The sequence below is a fragment of the Anoplophora glabripennis genome, unplaced genomic scaffold (assembly GCF_000390285.2).
Source record: "Anoplophora glabripennis isolate ALB-LARVAE unplaced genomic scaffold, Agla_2.0 scaffold1364, whole genome shotgun sequence".
NCBI lineage: Eukaryota > Metazoa > Arthropoda > Insecta > Coleoptera > Cerambycidae > Anoplophora > Anoplophora glabripennis.
In genome coordinates, this window is record NW_019417438.1 from 11,060 (window position 1) to 22,404 (window position 11,345).

General features: G+C 32.9%; 1 long non-coding RNA gene across 1 annotated transcript; it reads right to left on the bottom strand.

Moving 5' to 3' along the window:
• Positions 1-754: 754 nt before the first annotated feature.
• LOC108915217 lies at positions 755-8,989 on the bottom strand. Its single transcript, XR_001964708.2, has 4 exons — positions 7,928-8,989; positions 5,877-7,867; positions 3,107-3,376; positions 755-1,040 (listed from the first exon to the last, which is right to left on the bottom strand). It is a non-coding gene; the product is annotated as an uncharacterized LOC108915217 (long non-coding RNA).
• Between the last annotated feature and the right edge of the window lie 2,356 nt (positions 8,990-11,345).

The following is an 11,345-nucleotide window of genomic DNA, read 5'->3' on the forward strand; positions in this document are numbered from 1 at the left end:
AAAACCATTCAAACATGTAGCGCTATCTCTGTATTTTTGTTTCAACTATAAAGTCGCCAGCAGCGCCGCGAGTGAATGAGATCCCAACTTTTTGGAAATTAGCGGGAAGTAGCTAGCTTTCTATTCTAGAGGGTGTTCTGTGGTACTAACGTAGACGTAGAATGAAATCTAACATATGAACCAGGGGGACTAGTTGTGTAGTCTCTATAGTTGTGCTTGCTTATCTTCAGAAAATGTCAAATGTATTAATTTGAACATCATTTCATCTGATTTAAAAAACCGAAGTATTAATATTTCAAACAATGCCAACTGCACATTTCACATTCATTTAAATAATTAAGATGTTAAATATTTGAATAAAGCTTTTGAAACATTTGTTAGTAATATTTTATTTGACGTTACAAGGTACTTCTGTCAGATCAATAATTAAAAAGGTGACATTTAGACTTAACATTTCTCAGGTTCTTGATGTTGCCATGGCAACTTTAAAACGCGCGTTTTTAAAAGTTGGATTTAAACACTCTGGGGAGTGCTTTAAATAAGCAAAATAGGGTACCAATAAAAAAAAAATATATTCCACACTTGTAGCATACAGAACAATTATTATAGCAACAATTTTATTCTCAAATTGTACATATACTTAAAAAAACAACAATATCAGACATTTATGACAATTTCTATAAAAGAGGTATTTTGGTTGTGTTATCGTTTAAATAAATTTAAAATTTACTGAAGATAATAGCTTTGTTCCTAGTGCATTAGAAACAGTTTCCAACAGTCCGACGCAATCGCATTTGATTCGAAACAATGAATTTTGAACCTTATGTAAGCATTACATCCATATGCGCATGCGTCTGACTGTTGGAAACTGTTTTGGATTCTACTAGGAACAAAGCTAATGATAACTTTCTTGAAATATTATGACTTGCATTTGAAAAGTTTTGGATGGTTCAGTGCGAATCCCCCCAAAGACAGACTTTGTATCCAGGAAGCAGGCGATCCTAGAGTATATGTATGAATATACTTTCTAGCTAAAAAACCTGCAAACACAATATCTGATAAGAATAACTACATACTAACACAACATTTCTGTTATAGCATCTTAGTAATGGGTTAGGGAGTAAGCAAAGTCCAATTTTTTCAAAGTCCATTAGAAGCAAGTGCCAAAAATGATCAATTTTATCAACTTGACACTCCATTTGAAATGAATGAAAATTCACAAAGAATTAAATCTAACAACGCAACTAAAACTACAGTCTGATGGAGCGATAAGGCTTCTTTCGAATGACATGTGTCAATGTGACATTGCGTTTAATTTTTACGTGAGTTTTTAAAGGACCGCACAACTATCCTTATGGAAAACCGGTCCCGGTGGAATGGTACGAAACTTTGCCGATTGATAGTCCTCAATGTGTCGAACAAAAAAGTCCATGGGACCTACGTCTGGAAAACTACTGTTCTGAAGTTACAACCTTCTGAAGTTATCGAATCCACGTGCTCGATGACCAGATTTTTGTGAATTTTCATTCATTTTAAATGGAGTGTCAAGTTGATAAAATTGATCATTTTTGGCACTTGCTTCTAATGGAGATGGGGAAAACGCTAAAGCTGCTCAATTTATGTCGTGTATGCTGATGATGCGACAAATGAACGAAATGGATTTCGCGTTTTAATGAAGTGATTTTAACCTTAAAGACACGAATCATTCTGGACGCATTGTGGAATTTAATGAAGAAATGAATCGACTGCAAACATTTGTGATAAAATTTAAATTTACCATTTAATTTTGTTTTGCTTTAGCTATACTGTGTCTCGTTTTTCAGGTTAACACTTCTGAAAATGTGAGAAGGCTGTGGACTTTCCGCAAGCCAATTTTTTTGCAAATAGTACCCTGAAGGGAGGTTATATTTTAGTAATCATTTTAATGATACGGCAAAAGCCTGACCTACTACGATTTTTTAAATGGGTCATTTTTCCAGAGTGGTATTAGGCATTTTTTTATCAAAAAGATAATATTACCAGGCTATTCAACATCCATCAAAATACCCGTATACCAAATTTGATCGACAAATGTCTATTGAGTGTTTTTTATGAGGTGCTAAACTTCGAAAAATCAGGAAAAATCAACAACTAAAAATTGTAATCAGCAGGTCAAAGATTGCTATGAAAGTGAAAACAAGTACCAATCGGACAAGGAAAAAATACAGACTATATAAATTTAACACTTTTAATTGCGGCCACAGTAAAATTAAAATTAAAATTAACGTACCTACTAAAAATGAGCTTTTGTCACATCAATAAAATGATTAGTAGAATATAACCTCCCTTCAGGATAATATTTGTAAAAAAATTGGTTTGCGAAGTCCCCAGCCTTCTCACATTTTCAGAGGTGTTAACCTGAAAAACGGGACACATTGGTTTGTCCATTGCTCTTGTTATTGTTACGAAAATAAAGGTTGCTGTGTTAAAAAGTATTAAAAATAAGAAATATTGAATTAATTTATAGAGAAATTCAAATGTTTCACATTATTTATATACGAAAACCCCATAAATTATACATCATTATAAGGAAAATTTCTCTTCAAATAACACAAACATTCAATATGGCGTCTGTAACAAAAACAAAAGGTAACTACCGCTCTGCACACATTTTTAGAGGTACGTTAATATTGACAACAAAAACCGATTCCTCACATCTTTTTATATCGGACTACAAAACAAGTGAAATACAACTAAAGAAGAAATAGTGCAAAATCAGTTTCCTTTAAATATCTTCGGAACTATTCGGAATTTTCAAAATTTAAAAACGAATCCGTGATCGGCATAAAATTCTGCACAGTTTTAGTCATCTCTTAAAATAAGAAAGATACTTGTACTGGACAATTAAAAAGTTGTAACCCTGTATTTTCATATGGTTTTCTTTATACAAATAACTACCAAAACACTTTCATTACCTTTCATATCTCAATTTTTTTCCTTTTGATGCTATGAAACTATCTGAATTTTTAATATTTACTGTTAATCATAACTTTTCAACAGAAAAAAAATATTTTGAAATATTCAGGCATATTTTGTATATAAATAAATGAATCAAAAATGAAAATACCTGCGATGTCTGTAGCCCGTCTTCACAAATATTCTGTGTGTGATATGTTTGAACTACTGCTACTTGCAATACTCGACTCAATTTCTTCATTGTTCCTAACTGGTTGCGGGTTAGCTTCTTATTTCAGCAGTTTTGAGAGCTACTGCTAAAATAAATTCAGTGGATTTATCACGAAATTTTCTATATAATTTGTATGTATCTGCACCATCCTGAGAGCAAAATCATCCTTATTCCATACACTGCAGTTACATAGGCCCCTTTAGTCCTTATCTAAAAATATATAAACTGTTTATAAAATATTCATGAAATAGTTTAAGTATTAAGGTCTTTACTGGTTATGAAGCCAAGATCTCCGAAATATCCGAAATCAGTAAGACACTTAATGACCGCAGTGCTTATGACGTTTTTTGCACTTGCATTGAATGAATTTAATTAAAACTAAAAAAATGAATATTTTAAAAATATATAAACAAACGAGTCGTACAGGAAAAAGTTTCAGCTTTGGTTGCTCTTAGAGAGAATATTTATTGTCAAGTGACGTCTGCTGTCGCTAGGAATTTGTCCAAGATAGTATTTTTGCCCAACGCGCACCGTAAGCTTCTTGTAAGTTGCGATTCAAGAAAGTGACGACAAGTGAGTGACGGGCTTGGAAAATGTTTGGCAAGTAGGATTCTCAGCCATAATTCCCGAGAAGTGCAAAGAGAGGTACGAGAAAACCTTCAAGCTATGGTGTAACGAGAAAAATTTTGAAAATATCATAGAAAAGGTAATGCTAGCTTATTATGTTTCGGGAAATGAAACCATAAATTGTCCAAGAAGCTTATTGGCTGAATACTCGATGCTCAAAACCACAATATTTTTGCTAAAGCTGTTGGTATTTCAAAATATGTTACGTTAATTGCTGTTCTTAAGAGGAAAAATACTGGATATAAAGTAAAAAAATCAAGAATCTACCAGGGAACACATGTACAAATTTTTAAATAAATTTTCTGATGAAGTCTATTTAAATATAATGTAGGAATGAAATTTGGAACTATACAGGGTGTGGCGTGTATAATCTATAAAAATTAAACTACAGCTTCCTGATGATATTTGTAATAGAAAAGTCTTATATTAATTATTTATTAATTAAAGTTTAATCCGTGTGCTGTACGATGAGTTACGTGCTGTAGACCAGCCGCATAAACAAATCATCGTTGAAAGATACTTCTCAATTTTTGGGGAATTTTTCAATGCAAAAGTACAAACTAAGAAAAATAGATATTTAATAAAAAACTGATATTTTCTTATTATACAGTAACTAATAGTAAAAATAAAAAGTCAGCATATGTTGGTCTATTTAGTCGTCCTTCAAAGAAATAGGGACCCACAAGTACATCGCCTTCTATGCCAGCCCAAACATTTACCGAGAACCGATGTTGAAAATGAGTTTCCCTAATCGCACGAGGATTTTCATCGGCCCATATGTGCATATTATGGAAAGTCTACTTGATTGGCACATTGCCGTAAAAACCATCTGCAAAAACGCATTTGTTGATCACAATCCGGGGGTAAAATCTGTTGAACTGGTTGCAGATGATAGGAGTGCAACATCTGGCGTCTTAAGATGCGATGTACGGTACGAGATGAGGTTCCTACTTGCTGTGCGAGTCGTCGAGTACTAATTGTGGGGTATTCGTAAAGATTTTCCAACACTGCATCTTCAACATTAAGGTTCACTTGCTGATCACGTCCTTCTCCTCGAAAAATAACACTTTCCGTGTCTCGCAGCCGCTGAACGTACTGTAGGATTGTATTTGCACATGGGGGGTGACGTTGTAGCCATCGTTCCCGGTACAACCTAGTCGCCGCGACGGCTGCACCATACACTAACACCATATCGACACGTTCGGAAATAGTAAATGCATTGTTTTCTCAGTTCATTGTAAAACTAATTTGTGCACAAACTAAACAATTAAGCAAAGTAAGAAATAAGAATCTCGTTTTTAATGTAATTGGCACGCTATTCTTATTTTTTACTTCTTTATAAAAATTACACTGTCACTACCGTGAAATTACAAAATAAAAACTTTTGTCTGGCATCTTTCACTTTTTGACACTGCTGGGTCGATTAATATTTAATAATTAAGTGAATAATGAATTCAGTACAAACACAAAATCAGTTGACTAATATAATATGAAAATAAATGACATTGAAAATAAAGATGCGTTAATAATAACAAATCAAGGAAACGAGATAGTTAATTTTTTGAAATTTTATAGAAAATATCTAGCACTACGACTAAAACAGGTAACGTCAGCTCGCTTATTCTTAGCAATGCGAGATGGGAAACCAAGAAATAGATATTTTAGCTCTTAAACGGCACAGTGGGTAGCATTCGTACTATGAAGCTGAAGGATATATCGAAGATTCTGTGAAAAATAAAAATTAATTTTCAAACTAGATTTTACATTGAAATTGTTAAGGAAATTCTACGGTGACAGAAAGTGATATCGCAGCGCAGTGTTATTGCAAAAAGTGCAGCAACTATAGCATCATCGGAAGAGAACATTGTTTTAAATAAGAATTCTATTGCTTCAATAAATTTTAATAACTGTTGAAATTGTATGTAATTTTAATTGTCTTTAAAAAAAATCGATATTTAAAATTCTACGGAAATCACTTACCGATTGTTAATTTGTAAACGTCAATTAAAAAATGTCGCAACAAATTTAGTAAAGGTGCGAAATTACCTGAGCGTGCGAAAAGATTCTTTTTACTATAACTTACCTGTGAATATAAATTCTTCAAACAGTCTTGATTTAAGCAGCGTGTCAACAAATATGAAATACCGAGTCGTTCTTTCAAATCCTTGTAAAGTTCCTGGAGGGAATTATAACCCCTTTTTTAAAAATCTGTAAGCTTGTTCTTGATATACACTGTATATGTCGAAAAGCATCCTTCATCCTGTTAAGAACGCCATCCTGAACAGTCAAATCTTTTCCATATGGTTTTCTTGTACGTACAGATGCACTTGGCGAAAATGAATTCATTATATCGAACCACTGCTTCACCAACATCTTCTGCAAGACTTTTATCACATCGTGAGGCTGAAGTAGGTATTTGAAAACAATTGAGCTGCTAGAGTTGCATTTTGTCTATGAATTTTTTCACAGACCAGGTGTAGAGTTGTTAACGTGTAATAAGAACTTATCCTCAGCATTTGAAATTTGCAATAAATCACAGAATGACTGTATATTTATTTCGTTCCCATTATTTAAAATAAATCCTTTGTCGAGGAACCAATTACCAATTAATTTCAATAGATGTGGGACGTCCGCAAGGAAATATGTTTTATTCTGAGTAATCAGAGGAAATATGTTTTATTCTGAGTAATCAGATGAAATACTGAAGTATTATTAATGCTTATATTTAAATCACGTCATACTCTTTTTGATCATATTCAGAGACATGCTACTGTCACTTCATCAAAGCAAAGAACTGTGAGTCTTTCAAGAGCAGATTTTGTTTCACTAGCAACCTCCATTATCTCCAAAACGGCAAGCTATTTACCATTTCGCAGACTTATAGTAGATGGCCACTTTTGTAATGTTGAAATTCCTCGAAATGGATATTTCATATACAGGGTAAGCCAGGAAAATTGCACCAAACTCCAGTAATGGATTCTACACGACAAATTAATGAGAAGAAACCCAAATATTACGATTTTCGCTTGCTTTGAAGCTATGACATTGATGCCATGTCTTTCTGGAATCACTACTGCTGTTTTAATGTTACGTTGAATTAGTGTCTCCCGAGTGTTCACTCTAGCTTTGTACACTTCGTTTTTGAACCAGCCCCATAATCAGTAATCCAGTGCTATGAGGTCTGGAGATCTTGGAGGCCAACTAATAGGACCACCGCTGCCAATCCAACAATCTGAAAACCTCTTGTTCAAATGTAACTTGATTGGATGAGCGAAATGTGCAAGACCTCATTCATGCTAGTAGTACATTCACATTTTCATATTTACAGGAACATCCTCTAGAAGTACTTGTAATTCTTTTTATAAAAAGTTTAAGGGTCTCCTATAAAATGAGAGGACCGATTAAATAACTATCGATCACACGTTTACCGAAGTCCTATGCCGAAAATTACTTTCAAGACTTGCATGAGGATTTTCTTCTGACCATACATACAGTTCTAAGTACAAGTTATACCGTTGCGGGTAAATAGTATGTGGGATACAACAAGATGATTATTATTGATCCATCGACCAAACTTGATACGCTTAGCATAATTTTCCAGTTGTAGGCGTTGTACTCTTTGTACATGGTACGAATATAAGCCTTGTTCGTGGAGGGTGGGTTTTTTATTACCCTTTTTTGTGAAATGCCCAATTGAGTAGGAATTCTTCGTGAGCGGGTAGTTGCATCATCTTCTACTAGACCCAGAATATTTTCTGCTTCTTCTAAATTTTATCGATGAGCTCGTTCAGATGTTATACAAGAACTGGGAAGCATTCCGGTTTCACACAGTTTGTTAAAAATTCTGATAAATACATTTTTATCAGGACAATTGTGATATGGAAACCGTTGAGGATATTCTTCAACAGCATTCCCATTACAAAAACCATAAACAAACACCATATTTCCCAAATACAAGTATCGAATAGTAAATGTTTTTTTCTTTAATAAGATGGATTTAACATAACAGAGCTGCTAGTGCTTAATGAAGCGGTCTTCATCCGGCAACTGCATGATGTAGACTTCAGGAAATTGCTGCAATTATTTATTTCGAATAATAAGTATGTAGGTACAAAACATGAACAAAAACTATACCTGTACATTTCAATTCCATTGGAACCACCTGCATTATCCTCTCACGGCATATGTCTTCAAATTCTTCTTTCTTTTGTTAGCGACATCGAAAGCATCATTACGAAAGCGCCTTCTTATAATAATAATAATGCTTTAATGCCCAACAGAAATCCATTTACAGGGCAATTTATAAACAAAACAATGAATACAATATATAAATAGACAAAAAAATATAAATATATCTGAATACATACAAATATTCTACTATAATAAATGATAATGAGTACATTTAATATTAAAATTATAAAGATAAATACAACTAAAAGCTAATTACCATACTCTTCAATGACTAAATTCGTAAGGATATTTAATGAACAATAGAAAATATCACATGGTTGTTGTAATCTATTAAAGTTGCCACACATGACGTGCACTGGTGATCTCAGTAAAATGTTAGATCTAGCCGGATTACATCTAAAGGTAACAGTATTTCTTGAATTTAGCCTTGGCACATAAAAATTTATAGCAGAAAGTAATTCAGAGCAGTCAATAAGATTGTGTAAAATCTTATATAAAAAAGTTACTGAAATACAAATTCTTCTGGTCTCTAAACTGGTAATATGAAATCGACTAGTTAACACACTGTAACTTATACCCCTCTCAGGGTAAACACCAACATCTTTAAATACCAGATACTTCAAAAACTTCCTCTGAACACGTTCAACAAGAATCTTTTGTATATTATAAAAATGATACCAAACAAGCACTGCATACTCCAATCTAGAACGTACATACGCAAAATACAAAGTTTTAATAACATTTACGTCTGTGAATTGCTTACAGTTTCTTAATATTTATTTTAAGGACTACATGATCAGTAAAAGAAAATTTTGCGTCAAACAATACACCCAAATCCTTGCAAGACTCACACCGGGATAATACAATATTATCAATACTATAATTAAATTTATGGACAGATAACTTTCTGGAAAAACTTAAGATTTTGCATTTGGCTGCGTTAAGATGTAATCTATTTTCAACACACCAGGATTGTATATTGTCAAGTTCTTTCTGCAAATTATTACAATCTTCAAGCCTAGTTACGGATGAAAATATTTTTAATCATCTGCATATAATAACTTACGACAGCCAATTACTTCACTTATATAATTAATGAACAAAATAAACAGTAACGGACCAAGTGTAGAACCCTGAGCTACTCCAGAGGTTGCTACATAAGAGTTAGAATCAAAACCATTGTAACTAACATATTGCATTCTCTTGTATAAGTAGGACTTAATAAAATCAATAAAATCGTTAGAAAAACCAAAGTTTGCAAGTTTACAAAGTAAAGCCTTGTGATCTATCCTATCAAAAGCCTTCGAAAAGTTTGTATAAAGCACATCTACCTGTCCTCTATTATCTAAAACTTGGGTGACATATTCAGCAAAGACAGCTAAATTGGTAACAGTTGACCTACCATTAACAAATCCAAGCTGGTATTGAGAAATTAGGTTATGAACAGAAAGATAGATACGATTATAGAGAACTATTTCGAAGGCCTTGGAAAAATTAGAAATAATTGATATCGGTCTATAGTTTTCAACTTTAGACTTGTCGTCTACATTTTTAAATACAGGACAAACTCTGGCCTCTTTCCAGCGATTTGGAAATGTTCTAGTTTTTAAAGCTAGATTAAATAGTTTACAAAAGCATTTTTCTGCACTTTTTTCAAATTGATTTTAAGGATGAAAAAAAAAAATATTCTTCAAAAACCGTAACAGGTCTTTGCAGAGAATTTATTCATGTTTTTAAAACTGCCCTTGGACTTTCTGTGCAATAATTTCTTGCAGAGATATTGATGACTAACACAAAAGTGTTATTTTTCATTCAACTATCGATATCTCGACAATCAGTAGTCGCTCGGAAAGCTTTTAAAATTCAAATTGAAGCTGAACAAATAAGCTAACTGACCTCTGTATGAATTGAGTTTGAAACAAGTTTCTTGAGTCTTAAAAAAAATTATTTATTTTTGGTCTTTCGATTGCTCTTAAAAGATCTTAAAACTATAGATTTCAAAACGCTTTTTTATTATCTCTATACGAAAAAATCATGAAAATTATTTGTTCCTTTAAAGTTTTCCTGAAGTGTATATCAACGAATGGAGTTGAAAAGAGAAAAAACTTTCTCATTTCTCACATTATGAAAAAGTCATCCTTGTTAAAAAAAAATCTGGTTTTGTTCAAATGGAGAAAAACATTGTTTTAAATCGACATCTGCAACCAACATACATCAGGTGGCTACTACAAAGAAGTGATTAGAAGTATAGTAGGCTGCATTATAACAACCCGATTTTTAAATGTGTTGGGAGACAGTATTTATGATTAAACAGCAATTTATTACATACTTTTGCTACTGAAAAATTAAGTAGGCTTAGGTCAACAGCAAAAAATGTATCTTTTGTGTAAATGAAGTCCCTTTTTCATAAAAAAAATATCATAAGATTCTACCGACAGAAGTGATTGACACTTTTAATGTAATATGGACATACCATATACTGTTCTAAAAAAATTTTTCCCGATCTGTTACAAAAAGGGCACTTTACCGACAAAGCATTGTGAAATTGTAAAATCAAGGCGGGCAAATTGTTTCCAATGGAATATGGAAACAAATTTTAATTCTGAAAAAGTGTTCCTAATGATTTTGTCCAACATGTACAAAAAGCAGCTTTGGCCCCCATAGAAAAGAATTTTTTTTTCCTGACAAAGCCTACTTAATTTTTAAAAAATTAAAATATGTTACAGATTATTAATGTTTAAATCAAGCAGAATTGTTCCCCAAATTGATAAGTTTCCGCTGTAAAATTCTTTGTCAGTGACACCAAAATGGTTAAAATATGTGGACACCCTTTATATGGTTGCGCATTAAAACTACGTTTTTCTGCATTTGTGTAGGATATTTTCTTGTTTTCATAAATTTCAAGTTGTTTTGTTTTTATTTTAAATTAATTATTTTTGACTGGCCACATGTTCCTGTCAAAATTTGTTTGTAGGAAAGTGAATAAATATATTAATTAGTAGAAAAAATGTTTACTTACATTTGATATGAATGTTTGTAGACTGTTCTCCTGGATTTGTTTTTAACTGTTTTTTTTTTTTGGCTTCTGGACTGTACCTTTTGTTCCCATGTAAGAATTTCCTATTCTTTTCTCGTCTTTCTTCTCGAATTGTTTCTCCCATCAGGCCCGGATCCAGAGGGGGTGGCGATGTGGCGATCGCCACCCCCAAAGCACAACATTTTTTAAAGATCTTCAAGTTCTCCAAACGACAACAGGCAGTTAGTCGATATTAATGCAAGTAGAAGGATTCATTAGTGTCAAGCTCCTCTGAAAGAAGTGCTTTGCGCCACCCCCAAAACCAGTCTCTGGATCCGGGCCTGC